Source organism: Arachis ipaensis, chromosome B1 (genome assembly GCF_059453495.1).
Source record: "Arachis ipaensis isolate K30076 ecotype BB chromosome B1, ASM5945349v1, whole genome shotgun sequence".
Classification (NCBI taxonomy): domain Eukaryota; kingdom Viridiplantae; phylum Streptophyta; class Magnoliopsida; order Fabales; family Fabaceae; genus Arachis; species Arachis ipaensis.
In genome coordinates, this window is record NC_142436.1 from 65840826 (window position 1) to 65856409 (window position 15584).

The window sequence follows — 15584 nt, forward strand, 5'->3', positions numbered from 1 at the left end:
TCACCCTCTAATTGGAATTAAGTGACCAAGGATTTGGCGGTTGATGAAAGTTAGAGGAGACTAGAAAGGTCTAAGGAATTAGGGTCTAGTCACATATAGTTTATCATGAATTAAATCTTGCATGATTAAAATAGTTAATAAGAAAAGTCAATCCGGAAAATAGATATTTCTGAAGCCTTAACTATTTCTCCATACATATTTCACAACCTGTTTACTGCTTGCTTTATTAAATTTCTGAATTATTGTTTAATGCTTTTGAATACCAAAACACTCTTTTTTGTTTGTCTGACTAAAACAATCACTCAACCATTGTTGCTTGATCCATCAATCCTCGTGGGATCGACCCTCACTCACCTGAGGTATTACTTGGTACGACCCGGTGCACTTGCCGGTTAGTTTGTGGTTATAAATTCCGCACCACTTATCTCTATTTTCTGAATGAATGAATTAACTGTGCATAATTGATGTTGAAGTTGAGCATATTGACTCTTGAGAAATAGAAATTTAGAGAAGTATTATTAATTCTCTGAAAAATCAACAAGATTGATTCTTGAAGTAAAAGAAACAGCAAAAGGAAAAATAAAGAGAAAGAACAAAAGAAAAAGGTCCTAGGCTTTGAGCATCAATGGTCAGGAGGGTCAAAATTGGCCTAAAAAGGTCAAAAGAGTTGTTATCCCTAACTATATGCTTGTGGTGTGAAGGTGTCAAGAAAATCTTAAAACTAAACATTTAAAGTCGTGACCCAACGCTATAAAGAGTACGCTTAAGGCTCTGAGCGTCACTGTCTGGGAATTTAAGCAAAGGTAAATTTGAATCCAAAGGGTTTCCCTAGTTAAGTGCTTGTGGTGTTTATGTATTAGGTGGTAATATTTGAAAACAAAACACTTAGAGTCATGGCTAGGCTCAAAGGTGTAAAGAACCAAAAGAAAAGAAAAGCTGTAGTTAAGAATCAAGAAAAACTTAAAAGAGGGGAATCAATGATATCATCCGGATTCTAGTTCTAAGGGATGCCAATATTTCTGAGCTTCAAAGGAAAGTGAGATGTCAAAACTAGTCAGAAATAAAGAGCTAATAGCCCCATTCAGTAATTAGAACTGAGCTTCATTAACAACTCTAAGACCTGATGTATTTTTCTCTTCCAATTAGTTCTATCTTGTTTTTGGTTGCTTGAGGACAAGCAACAGTTTAAGTTTGGTGTTGTGATACGTGAGCATCTTATACCCTTTTTTCGTAGCATTTTCTAGTTATTTTTTAGTTATATTTCATTAACTTTTACTATGTTTTAGTGAAAAATTCATCTTTGGATTCTACTTTGAGATTTTGTGTTATTTTTATGATTTTAGGTGGATTTTGGGCGAATTTGGCAAAGTCTTGTTCGGAGATGAAGAAAGGATAGCAGATGTTGTCAATCCTGACATCCTTGCACTCCAACGAGCATATCTTGAGCTATAGAGGTCCAATTGACGCACTCTTAATGGCATTCGAAAGCTAACTTCTATAGCTTTCCAGTAATATATGATAGTTTATACTTCTTTTCTAGAATGACTGCCAAAACTGGTGTTAAACGCCAAGCTTGGGTGTTTAACGCCCAAGAAGGACTGACCTCCCAAGTTGAACGCCCAAAACTGGTGTTCAACGCCAGCCAGGGAGCAAAAGCCAGCGAATTCACCCCTTTCTCCGCGTTCAATGCCAATAATCCAAGTTGAACGCAGGCTTGACCGAAGCACATAACCAAAGTGGGTCCAAAGTGGATTTTAGCACTCCATAGCTTATCTAGTCTTAACTTTGTAACTTTTAAATTTAAATTAACATCTTTTAGGGTCAATATTTACTATTTAAAGAGGAGATCACTTAGGTATATGGAGATAGAGATTTAGACAGATCTTCTTATTATTTTTTTTGCTTTCTCTGTAAAGCATGAATAACTAAACCTCCTGGTTAAGGTTAGGAGCTCTGCTTATTCATATGGATTAATATTATTACTTTTCTATTTTAATATTGACGGAGGAAAAATATCGGTAAAGATTTCACAATAAAATCTCGTTGCAAGTATAGTTCTAAACCAACAACAATCCTCAATCAACATTTAATTTGTTTGTCACTAAAGCAAACCCAATAAAAATAAACCGAAGTATTTAAACCTCGGGTCCTCTCTCAAGGAATTGCAGGAAAGTATGTTACGATTGGTTATGGAAAAGTATTTTTGGATTTTGTAATAAGAGACAAGTAATATAAATAATGAGAAAATAAAATAACAACTAAGAAAAGTCCTAGCAAGGATTGAGAATCAGAATTCCTATCCTCATTATCAATGTTAATTACGACGGCAATTGCAAATTGCACTCACTTAGTTAACCTCTAACAATTGAAGGAAAGTCAAGTGAGTAAATCAAGGAGTTCATTTGCGGATGTAAATTCATCACTAGCAAGACTTGATTCATGATCATCATCACCAAGGGAACTTGCTTCTTGATCTATCCCATCCAATTCTTCATAGGGAATATGCCTTGGAGGTTGTGCACTACCCTCCTCAACATTAATTTCAAGCTTCTTGGGGGAGTACTCTACAACTCTAGATTCTCATGGAGGTTCAGCATCTCCTAAGTCTTCAACCATGTCTTCCTCTTCAACAATTACGGCTTCCTCAAATTCTTTCAATACAAAGCCACATTCCTCACTTTCCACCGGAGTTTCTAGTCTCTCTTTCATGCTACGTTCTTCATTAGATTCTCCACATGTAGCCATGGGAGTGCCTTGAGTGTTGACGTGCAGTGAAGCTAAATTATCTACTACCTCGGTCAAGGTAGCTATGAACTCTAGTGTCGTCCTTTGCATCTCTCCTTGCTCTTGAAGAAGAACACCAAGAGTGTCATCCATTAGAGATTGGAGTGGATATGAGGGTTCATTGCTTGGGAAAAAAGGTTCATGATAGGAAGGTGGTTCATCACTCTCTATTTCTTTCACTTGTTGTCAACACACTTTAGTCTTTTGTTCTCACATGGGTCAAACTTTTGACAGATGGTTGCTTGAAGTTGATCCATTAATTCCTTGAGACGATCCTTTGACTCTTGTTCCACTTGGCTATCATAAGTAGGATCATAGTGCTCTTGGATTGATGGATATTAACATTCCCCTATGGAGGGTTGTGGTGGAAAAGAAAATTCATCTTGTGGTTGAAAATTTTCACACATCGGAGGTGGTGTATATTGGGCTGGTGGTTCTTGAAAGTAATTGTGTTGGGATTGGGGCGGTTCTATGTATGGCTCATAAGGTTCATAAGGTGGTTGGTATGGTGGATAAGGGTTAGGATCATAGGGAGGTGTTTGGTTGTAGGGGACTTGTGAGTATGGTGGTTGAAAACTATGTTGAGGAGGGGTTCATAGGCATATGGTGGGCTTGTTGGTAACTACAAGGGGGTCCACCATATCCATTGTCTTGGTATGCACCTTGGAATGGCTCTTGCTCATAGTAAGTTAGTGGAGGTTATTGCCAAGAGGGTTGTCCATAAGCTTGAGGCTCCTCCCACCTTTGATTGTCCCATCCTTGATGCAAGCCTTCATTGTAATCTCCACTTCCTACAATATAATTGTAACCGCACTCATAGCCAAAGGGGTGAGAATTCATAGTAACAAAAGAAAATAAAAACAAAAACTAATAAAAAATAATGAAAATATACTCCTAAAACTAGAAACAACTAACAAAAAAACAAAAAAGCAAAATTATTCACAATATTCAATATAACCAATAATAAGGCACACATTTGTAATTCTCCGGCAACGGCGCCAAAAATTTGACAGAGGAAAAATGTCGGTAAAGATTTCACAATAAAATCTCATTGCAAGTATAGTTCTAAACTAACAATAATCCTCAATCAACATTTAATTTGTTTGTCACTAAAGCAAACCCAATAAAAATAAACCGAAGTATTTAAACCTCGGGTCATCTCTCAAGGAATTGCAGGGAAGTATGTTACTACTGGTTATGGAAAAGTATTTTTGGGTTTTGTAATAAGAGACAAGTAATATAAATAACGAGGAAATAAAATAGCAACTAAAAAAAGTCCTAGCAAGGATTGAGAATCGAAATTCCTATCCTCATTATCAATGTCAATTATGACGGCAATTGCAAATTGCACTCACTTAGTTAACCTCTAACAATTGAAGGAAAGTCAAGTGAGTGAATCAACTTGAGTTCACAAGTCCTATTCAAAGACTAGAGTTAGTGAAGCTCAAGCCAACTAGCAACTGACGAACGGATTTTTGCTAGTAAAGAATTCACAAAAGTGATCGCGTTGTAGGTATAGTTTCTAAACCAACAAAGAATCATTTCTTACAAAAACTTGTTTGTCACTAAAGCAAACCCAATAAAAATAATAACCGAAGTATTTAAACCTCGAGTTGTCTCTCAAAGAATTGTAGGGAGGTGTAATTATTATTGGTTATGGAAAATTATATTTTTGAGTTTTTGAAAGGTTGAACAAGGAATGTAAATTGCGAGAAAGTAAATTAATAACTAGAAAAGCTCTTGGAAAGGTATGAAAACTGGACGTCCTATCCTATTTATCCTTATCAATTGTGATGAGAATTGTCCACTGCTCCCACTTAGTTAACCCTTACTAAATAAAGGAAAGTCAAGTGGACTAATCAATTTGATTCCTCAAGTCCTAGTCAACTCCTATGGAAAGACTAACTTTAGAGGTATCCAAATCAACCAGCAATTTTCAATTAACAAGCAACAAAGAAGTTTGATAACTCAAGTGTCTCCAATTAATCAATTCAAGCCAAGAATTTAAAAAGCTAAATTAAAATCATAAATCTGAAATACCTCAAATTGCATTAAATAAAGAAATTAAATCTAACATGGAGTTCATAAACCAAATTGGGGAAAATAAATAAACTAAGATGCTAGAATAAATAAAAGTAGAAGAGAAACCAAATCTAAGGAACATTAAACCTGGAATTGAGAAGAAATAAACCTAAAACTAAGAGAAATCCTAAACCTAGAGAGAGGAGAGAGCCTCCCTCTCTAGAAACTACATCTAAAACCTAAAATTGTGAATAATGAGAAGTTGTGTCAATGAATGAATGGATTCTTCCAATCTGTAGCCTCTAATTTGTATTTTCTGGACTGAAAACTGGGTCGAAAACAGCCCAGAAATCGCCCCCAGCGATTTCTGCAGTTGCAGTACGTCGCGCATATCGCGCGTACGCGCTAGGTGCGCGTGCGCGCCGATGGACTTTTCGCCAATGTGTGCGTGCGCGTCAAGTGCGCGTGCGTGTCGCCTAGCTACATGGCCACTATGGCAAATTATATATCATTTCGAAGCCCCGGATGTTATCTTTTCAACGCAACTGAAACCGTCTCATTTGGACCTCTATAGCTCAAGTTATGATCGATTGAATGCGAAGAGGCCAGGGCTGACAGCTTTGCAGTTCCTTCAATTTCTTGTATTCCTTCCACTTTTGCATGCTTCCTTTCCATCCTCTAAGCCATTCCTGCCCTGTAATCTCTGAAAACACTTAACACACATCTTGGCATCGAATGGTAATAAGAGAGGATTAAAATTAGCTAAATTACGACCAAAGAAATATGTTTTCAATCATAGCACAAAATCAGGAAGGAAAATGTAAAACATATAATTTACATGAATAAGTGTGAGAATAGTGGATAAAATCTACTCAATTAAGCACAAGATGTACCATGAAATAGTGGTGCGTCAGCAACTTTCAATCACCAACCAACAAGAGACTTTGACAATTCAAGAGTCTCCAATTTACTCAATCTAAGCTAAAAACATAAAAATCTAATTTAAAGTCCAACCAAGCATTTTATTAAACACTTGGTAGGCACAAAATAAAAGCATAGAAAAGTAACAAGGAACATTAAATTTAAACAGCCAATTGCAAGCATCAATAACACAAATTAAAGAAAGCAACAATAACGATGAAAAACATAAATTGCATTAATATGGAAATTGAATCTAACATGAAGGGTTCATAAACTAAATTGGGAAAATAGAGAAATCAACAAGAGAAGATAAACTTAGATGCTAGAATAATAGAATGTAGAAGAGAAACTAAATTAAAGCAAGATAAAATTCTGAATTAGAGAAAAATTAAAACTAAAAAACCTAAAACCTAGAGAGAGGAGAGAGCCTCTCTCTCTCTCTCTCTAGAAAACTACATCTAAAACCGAACTAATGTGTATGAATGTGTGAATGATTCATTCCCCTCCCCCCTCCCCCATCCAGCTCCACTCTGCAGCCTCTAATCAGTATTTTCGGGCTTGGAACTAGGCCAAAGACAGCCAAGAAATCGCCCCTAGCGTTTTCTGATATCTACAGCACGTGACGCTTTGTCACGCGTACGCGTCATCCACGCGTATGTGTCGTTGGACTATGCGCAAGGTCACGCGCACGCGTCATGTCACACGTACGCGTCGCTTGAAGTATGGCGCGATCACGCGCACGCGTAGTCCACGCATGCGCGTCGGCATCAGCTTCTCAAATCTTCATTTTCTTGTGTTTCTTCCACTTTTGCATGCTTCCTTTCCATCCTCTAAGCCAGTGCTGCCCTGGAAAACCTGAAAACACTTAACACACATATCACGGCATCGAATGGTAATAAGAGAGGATTAAAAATTAGTAAATTTAAGGCCAAAGAAGCATATTTTCAATCATAGCACAGAATTAGGAAGGAAAATGTAAAACATGCAATTTATATGCATAAGTGTGAGAATAATAGATAACATTCACTCAATTCCATACAAAATAAACTGTAAAATAGCGATTTATCAAATATATGTTTGATTCTATTCTATGATGTATTTTTGTTCTTCATCTAAATGAATCTGGGGTGGAATAGAAGTATGTCCCCTTTTTCTACATGAGTTCTTGTGATACTCTGACCAAGGTCACTTGAGCTACGGCTTGAAAATACTTCTCCCAAACTGCGGATTACCTGGACTAATTTGGATATGTGACATAAAATCCGGTTAGGTTTGGGTAATTGAGGTTTTTGTGGCGCTAAATTAGAATGCTGAACTTCACCCTCGTTCAAATTGAATGACCACTAACCCTGGATTTTGATGAGAATTAAAAGAGATTAAATTGCCAAGGAGTTGGGGTTTAATTACCTACAGTTTGTCATGGAATGAATCATTAATTTTTAAGATAGTCAGTAAGAAGTATTAATCCGGAAAGATAAGCATCTCCGAGGCCTTAACTGCTTCCGTATATTATCTTTTCACCAATCTTTAATTGCTTTTCTTTACTTTCTTGTTTTATGCACCTACAACAACAAAAACTCTCTTTACTTTTCGCTTGACTAAGTCCAATAAGATAACTATTGCTTGCTTAATCCAACAATCTTCGTGGGATCGACCCTCACTCACTTGAAGTATTACTTGGATGACCCGGTGCACTTGCAGGTGAAGTTGTGCGAGTTCTAATTTCGCATACCAAAAGAACCTCCTGCAGAATTATCCAAGGAGAGCCTGGAAGCCTGAGTGACACCATCATAGAAAATCTGTAGCTGTACCCAATTCTTAAACATATCCGGAAGGCACTTCTTGATCATGGCCTTGTATCTTTCCCAAGCTTCATAGAGAAACTCCCCTTCAAGCTGCCTGAATGTCTGGATGTCAGTCCTCAACTTAGTCAACCTCTAGAGCAGAAAGAATTTAGTAAAAAACTTACTAACCAAATCCGCCGAAGTTGCTATTCTTTCCTTAAGTTGTGTCTTGAGCCACTAACTAGCTCAGTCCCTAATAGTAAAAGGGAATAACATCAACCTGTACACCTCAACAGGAACCCTATTGATCTTGACTGTATCACATATCCTCAGAAAATTGGATATGAAAATATTAGGATCCTCTTGCTGGCTTCCATTGAACTAACAATTTTGTTACACTAGAGATATGAATTGAGGCTTCAACTCAAAATAGTTTGCATGCACAACCGATGGTACAATACTTCCCATAAAACTCTCGGGATTGGGATTAGTATAAGACCCCAAAGTTCTTCTAGCAGGCGAAATGTTGTTAGGATTATTGACCACAAGATTATCATTATTCTCAGCCATGCTGAGGTCAGCGTCCTCCTCAACTTTGTCCCCAAAGACTTTTTGAACTTTCGGAGCTCTAGCTTGCTTTCTTTACTTCTGAAGAGTCCTTTCAATCTCAAGATTGTATAGAAGAGGCTCTTTATCCTTGTTCCTCTGTATAAACAATTAGACCAAGAGAGAAGTGGGATTCTCAACATCATAGTGAAGAGAATCCCAGTGAGGTACACCAAAGTGGAAGAGAAAAGAACTAAAACCAACTTAAAAAGAAAGGGGCAAAAATTTAAAAGAAAATTAAATTAAAAGAAATAAAAAGTAAAGGGATTAAAATTAAAATTAAAATGAAATTAGATAAAAATAAAATGAAGTAAATTAGCAACTAAACAAAAATTGAATAACGAAAAAGGTCTAATCTAGGCAACTAATCAATTGGTAGTTGTTAGTCATGATTATTCTCCGGCAACGGCGCCAAAAATTTAGTGCAAATTTTTTGATACCACAACTTACTAGTAAGTGCACCAGGTCGTACCAAGTAATAACTCACAGTGAGTGAGTGTCGATCCCACGAGGAATAACGGACTAAGCAAGCAATAGTTGATTAGCTATTCTAGTTAGATAAGTTGAAATAAAGGGGTGATGTTCGAATGGCATAAAAAGCAATAAATTAAGAAAACTAATAATAGACGGTTGAGAAAATGGTGTAAGAATGGAGTTAAGGTTTTGGAGATATTTAAATGTCTGGATTAATAACAATTGTTAACCACCTTGATCATTCAATGATTATGTTCATAGCAAACCGCACTTGGCTAAATTCCTATTCCTAGGCAATCGAATCTCCTCTAATCCAACTGAACGTCAATTCCTTGATCACTCATTTGTATTAGAGGTTTAAGTTTAATTCTAGTTTACACGCCACACAATCCTAAGAATCCCAAACCAGAGTGCAGTTATATGTCACGTACCACACTAAGTCTAGATAATTAGAAATTATGAGGAGTTAGTTTTAAGTTATAATTCTAATAATGATATAACTTTTCTAAGACTCAAGTAGAATTCAAGTAGAATTAGCGTTATTTCCCAATAATCACTAATTCCTAAGATGAAGAGTGAAACCAATCCTTAAACAATAATCAATGTATAAATCAAAAGTAGAAAAGTAATTAATTATTCATCCATTCAAGTAAACAGAGCTCTTAACCTTAACTATGGAGGTTTAGTTGCTCATGGTGTAGAAAATCCTAGCAGAGAAAAAGTATGAAAGTATAGAATAAAAATTAGGAGAAGAGAAGTCCCTGCATAGGCTCATATAAATCCTATTTATAATCCTAATTAAAATAGATTTAAAACTTAAATAAAACCCTAAAAGATCTTTTCTAATGGTCTTGTGATTTACAAAAATCAAATCTTCCAAAAGCCTTGTTGATTAGTTACAAACGTGGTCCCCACTTGAATTTTCGTATTCGGCGCCAAACGCAGGGTCTGGACATTTGGCGCCACCCAAACAGTGAACTTTACTCGTGAGAAAAGGGCTTGGGCACTAAACGCCGAAGGTTGGACGTTTAGCACCAGGTCTTCCGAGTTCAACAATGGATTACGTAGCTTTGGGATCTAAACGCCGAGTCATGGCATTTAGCGCCAGCCTTCCCAAGATAAATGGTCCATTTGGACTGTTCCGGTCGTGTGTATGCGCGATACATGCGTACGCACGATCTCTCTTTTGCTTTAGTGATACGTACGCATGGAGTTATGTATACGCATGGTCCTCAATTGCTTATTTATGCCCTTTATTACTAATTTTTCACTAAAAAACTATTTAAAATTAATCAAATGCTACATAACTCAAAGTAATTCCCAATAAAACTAATCTACCAAAATCCTTTAACAAATCAACAGAAAAATTATATAAATCACATAAAAAAAATACCAATGATACTCACACATAACTAATCACCTGAAACAAGGAGGAAATCATTTAACATCTATTTATAGTTTGGCTTAGAAGAATCAGAAAAAGCGCATTTGATATTAAATAAACAAAAACAAAAACATAAATGCTTCAAATGTCATGTCCTCCATTGTTTTAGATACTGCCTTTTAGTTCTTCACTGAAAAACTTATCTATCATCTAATCATAAATCATCTTAAGGGTCAAAATTGTCATTTCAATATGTTTGGGTCCATGGCGACTACTTCAATTCAACTAAGCTTAATAGACAATTAAAATACATTATTATTAGTTTGAAAATATTTAGTAACCAAAGAATTAGTGAACAATAATCTAAATTTATCTTATTTAATATTTATTAGTTATTACTAAAATTAATGAATATTAAATAAAATAAATTTAAAATTTTTTTTGTTTTTTTAATATTATTATTATTATTATTAATTATTAAGGTTTTATTAACTTATGTCCTAAAAGCATAGACTAAACATACTATAAAAATATATTTTTTAAAAATTATTATAAAAATATTTTTTTTTACGTTTTTAATATATTATATCAAAAATGCATTATATTAAAAATTTTCTATTATTATATTTTTAAAATATGTTTTTAATACACAAATTAGTTAAATCTTAGTCATTATTATTAATAGTAGTATTTAATTATCGAGTATGCAAGAACCAACAAGGATTATAAATTGTGGTCGCAACTAACCATAAGACAAAAGGTCAAAAATACAGTGGAAGTGGTGAGAGTGCTGGAATAACTTGCAACAGTAACAACCAATTGTATAGACACTTGTGATCACTGTTCACACACACACACACACATAAATGTGGAATTAATTTAATTTTCATATACACAATAAATCATTGGTTCAGGAAAAAACTTACACATATATTTAATTATGCATGTGAAATAAATAAAAATAATTATATTTTATAATAACTATATAAATTATCATAAAAAATAAATATAATTTAATAATTATATAAAATATTTTATAATATCAATATGTCAAATTTAAACTTTGCACATATATAAAATGCTAATTTGGCATTTATAAGTCAGGTAATATTCAATGATTATGTTAAATGATCATACTGATATTAATTTTGAAAGGATATTAACATTTAAATTTATATTATTATATTCTTTAGTATTTATTTTTGTCAATAATTACATAAAATATTAAACTTATTAATAAAAGTAACAATATGAAAATATCAAATTAAATATGAATACAAAACATGAATAAATAACAATAGATTTTTTTTCTTTTGTTAGTTTTCATTTCTCATGCATTCAAGTAGGATGAAAATTGTAGCATAAAATAAAATTTTCTTTTTAATATCTCTCCGTCTAAATTTAAGACTTTTTATCAAGTAATGTATGTTATATTTTTTATTAATTAGACAAATCTTAAATTTTTATTTTATTATATTTTATAAAAATTGTTAGAAAAAAATTTAAAAAGACAATTTATTAACTATGACTATTTCTCTATTAATTTTCAACTAAATTACATATATTTTCTTACAAGCCCGAAATTAAAACACATAACATGCTTTATATATTACTCTAATTTAAACTTTTCTTGTTCACTCACCGCACCCAAAAATAAAAACATAATAATAAAAATAAATAATTATTTTCAGAAAAAAAGAATCTTAGTTCCCATATTTAATGCAGTTTTCTGTTTCTGGTATTTTTCTCTCTCATTTCTCTTTCTTTCCCATTCTCTTGCTCTTTCTCTGAGCTCTAATTCCAACTGCAGCTCAAAACTCGCAACTCCAGATCCAATACAACTTCCCTATATACCTGGAATCGTTCCGTTTTGACTCACCGAGTTGCCTCTTCAAGCTCTCTTCTCACTTCTCATGGCTTAAGGTAAACAAAACTTACCACACTTTTCTTTCCCCATTTAAATCCCTTCATTAACACCATCATTTCCTTGATTATCTCACACCCTCTGATTCGTTTACCCCACTGTTCATTAATCCTAGCTCATGTAATCAAAATTCCATATTTTTTCCTCTCTCTTTCTTGGATCATACTCTGCTGATGTTGTAATCTTGGGGTTTTCAAGCTTATCATTTCCAACCACAACCCCCCACATTCCTTTCCTGATCTGGGTGATATTAAAACTTGAACTTTCCCCATAAAAATTGGATCTTTTGTGCAAATTTAGTGGCTTTGTTTGATTTTTTCTGGGTGTGCGTGCTAAATCATAATCCAATAAAAATTGCTCTGTAACTAACGAGAAGGGACAAAAATGGAAAAAAAAGGGTAGTCTTAGTTTCAGACTTAGGGGTCATGAGGAGCATCAATTGCTATGTTCCTTTGTTTGTTTGTGTGTTGTTCATAGGATTCTTGGCTACTGAGGTAGTCCTAGGACAAAATTATAAGCCTGCAGATAACATTCTATTGAGTTGTGGTGGGCCTCCAACTAGTAAAGATTCTGATGGAAGGGTATGGTATAGTGATGTTGGTTCCAAGTTTGCATCATCCAAGGGAAACACCAGCACCTCGCTGGCGGCAACTCAGGACCCTGCTGTACCTACTGTGCCATACATGAATGCCAGGGTGTTCCATTCGCCTTATACATACTCCTTTCCGGTGGCGTCCGGTTGGAAGTTCCTCCGGCTGTACTTCTACTCGGCGTCCTACAATGGACTCAATGCCAGCGACGCACTGTTCTCGGTGACTTCGCCGTCCTATACCTTGCTCAGGAACTTCAGTGTGGCGCAAACCACACTGGCTCTGAATTATGTCTACATTGTGAAGGAGTACTGCATCAATGTTGATGGGGACACCTTGAATGTGACTTTCGCTCCGTCGACCAACAAGTCGAACGCTTATGCGTTTGTTAATGGGATTGAGGTTGTGTCCATGCCTGATATATATACTGAAACTGATGGTTCTACCATGATGGTGGGTACGAATTCTCCTATCACTGTTGACAACAGCACTGCGCTTGAGACTCTCTATAGGTTGAATGTGGGTGGAAATGATATCTCGCCTTCCCAAGATACTGGTTTGTTTAGGTCTTGGTCTGATGATGTGCCCTTTCTATTTGGGGCAGCCTTTGGTGTGACCGAGCCTGCTGATTCGTCGGTCAAGATTCGGTATCCTCCAGGCACGCCAAGTTATATTGCTCCATTTGATGTCTACAGTACAGCCAGATCAATGGGGCCAACTCCGAAAATCACCATTAGATACAACTTGACTTGGATTTTTTCTATTGACTCTGGGTTTTCGTATCTTGTGAGACTCCATTTTTGTGAGGGAACATCAATTATAAACAAGATCAATCAGAGAGTATTTGATATATTCCTCAATAATCAAACTGCTGAGCCCGCGGCTGATGTTATTGCGATGGCACAAGAAGAATACGGAACTTCATATACAAATGGAGTTGCAATTCATAAAGATTTCGCTGTTTTTGTTCCCGATGGAGAGCCACGTCAGGATCTGTGGCTTTCATTACATCCTGATAAAACTATGAAGCCCAACTATTATGATGCAATCCTGAATGGAGTGGAGATATTCAAAATAAGTGATGCTAAGGGTAATCTGGCTGGGACAAATCCTATTCCTCCTCCAGTGCAAGATGACATTGACCCGGCTAAGGCTAGGAGTCATCATGCTACGTCGAAGAATCATACAGGAATAATTGCAGGAGGTGTTGCTGGAGGAATTGTTGTAGCACTTGTCATTGGACTATTTGCTTTCATTGTATCCCGTCGTCGCAGCCAAGGAAAGGAGCCTAGTTCAAGTGAAGGGCCATCCGGATGGCTTCCACTTTCTCTGTACGGCAATTCGCACTCTGCGGCTTCGGCCAAGACCAACACAACAGGAAGTTATGTGTCCTCTCTGCCATCAAACCTTTGTCGTCACTTCTCATTTGCTGAAATCAAGGCTGCTACGAACAACTTTGACGAGGCTTTGCTTCTTGGTGTGGGAGGATTCGGCAAGGTTTACAAAGGTGAAATCGATGGTGGTTCAACCAAAGTAGCAATCAAGCGTGGGAATCCATTGTCTGAGCAAGGAGTGCACGAGTTTCAAACCGAGATTGAAATGCTCTCTAAACTCCGCCACCGCCACCTTGTCTCGCTGATTGGTTATTGTGAAGAAAACACTGAAATGATTCTTGTCTATGATTACATGGCCCATGGAACACTCAGGGAGCATCTATACAAGACACAGAAACCTCCATTGCCATGGAAGCAAAGGCTTGAGATATGCATTGGAGCTGCTCGGGGTTTACACTATCTTCACACTGGTGCCAAACACACTATCATCCACCGTGATGTGAAGACAACAAACATCTTACTTGATGAGAAGTGGGTGGCCAAGGTCTCCGATTTCGGCTTGTCAAAAACCGGACCAACATTGGATAACACACACGTAAGCACTGTGGTAAAGGGTAGTTTCGGATACTTGGATCCAGAATACTTCAGGAGGCAGCAGCTCACTGACAAATCCGATGTTTACTCGTTTGGGGTGGTTCTCTTCGAGATACTCTGTGCTCGTCCGGCTCTAAACCCGACCCTTGCCAAGGAGCAAGTGAGTCTAGCGGAGTGGGCGGCTCACTGCTACAGAAAAGGCAATCTTGACCAGATTGTGGATCCTTACCTCAAGGGCAAGATAGCCTTTGAATGCTTCAAGAAGTTTGCCGAGACTGCGATGAAGTGTGTGGCCGACCAAGGTATTGAGCGGCCGTCCATGGGCGATGTCTTGTGGAACCTCGAGTTTGCTTTGCAGCTGCAAGAAAGTGCCGAGGAGAGTGGCAAGGGCTTCGCTGGAATACTGAACGAGGAGGAGCCGCTATGCGCGAATCCTAAAGGGAAGAAGGACTCTGATGCATTGCCAATGTATGATGGCAATACTGATTCAAGAAGCAGTGGCATGAGCATGAGTATTGGTGGTAGAAGCTTAGCAAGTGAAGACTCTGATGGATTAACACCAAGTGCTGTTTTCTCTCAGATCATGAATCCAAAGGGTCGTTAAGTCCAATTCAAGGAACTGAAATTGAAGTTTAAATTCCACTCACAAAAAGCTACTCAAGTTTAGTAGTCTTAATGTGTTGCTTTCTCATGTGTTAATTACACAATGAGTTCAAATTTGAAGGGCTTTTCTCTTTTCTTTTCTTTTCTTTTTTCATGTTATTAATTTTCCTAATATTACTACTATTCCTTTGTACGGTTGTATCTGATTTATTATTTATTATTATATGTTTATGTAAGTTGTAATGCTGCTACTACATCAAAGATTAACCAGCAAACATGTTGTAACGAGGTTGTTATTATCAATAACTTTTAGAAGATCATTCCTATTATTCCCTACATGAGATCCTCTTGAAGACAATTAATGTCACAATAGCAAAAATATAAAATACAAGGGGCTGCTACACATACAAGTAAAAAGGCCGTACAAGTTTTACAAGTTATCAGCCCAAACTTCATTAACACGCGCATTAACTCATTTTGAATGGAGCGTAACTACACGCGCCCCACTCAAACGGTTCCTCTTCGTCTTCTTCTTCTTCTTCTTCTCTTCTTCTTCGTCTTCGT

The 15584-nt window shown here is 36.4% G+C and overlaps 1 pseudogene across 1 annotated transcript; it reads left to right on the plus strand.

Annotated features, from left to right (window-relative positions):
- The first annotated feature begins 11706 nt into the window (after positions 1 to 11706).
- Positions 11707 to 15337, plus strand: LOC107630963 (receptor-like protein kinase FERONIA pseudogene; annotated as a pseudogene). The gene has a single exon (XR_015902361.1). The product of XR_015902361.1 is annotated as a receptor-like protein kinase FERONIA pseudogene (transcript).
- Positions 15338 to 15584: the final 247 nt, after the last annotated feature.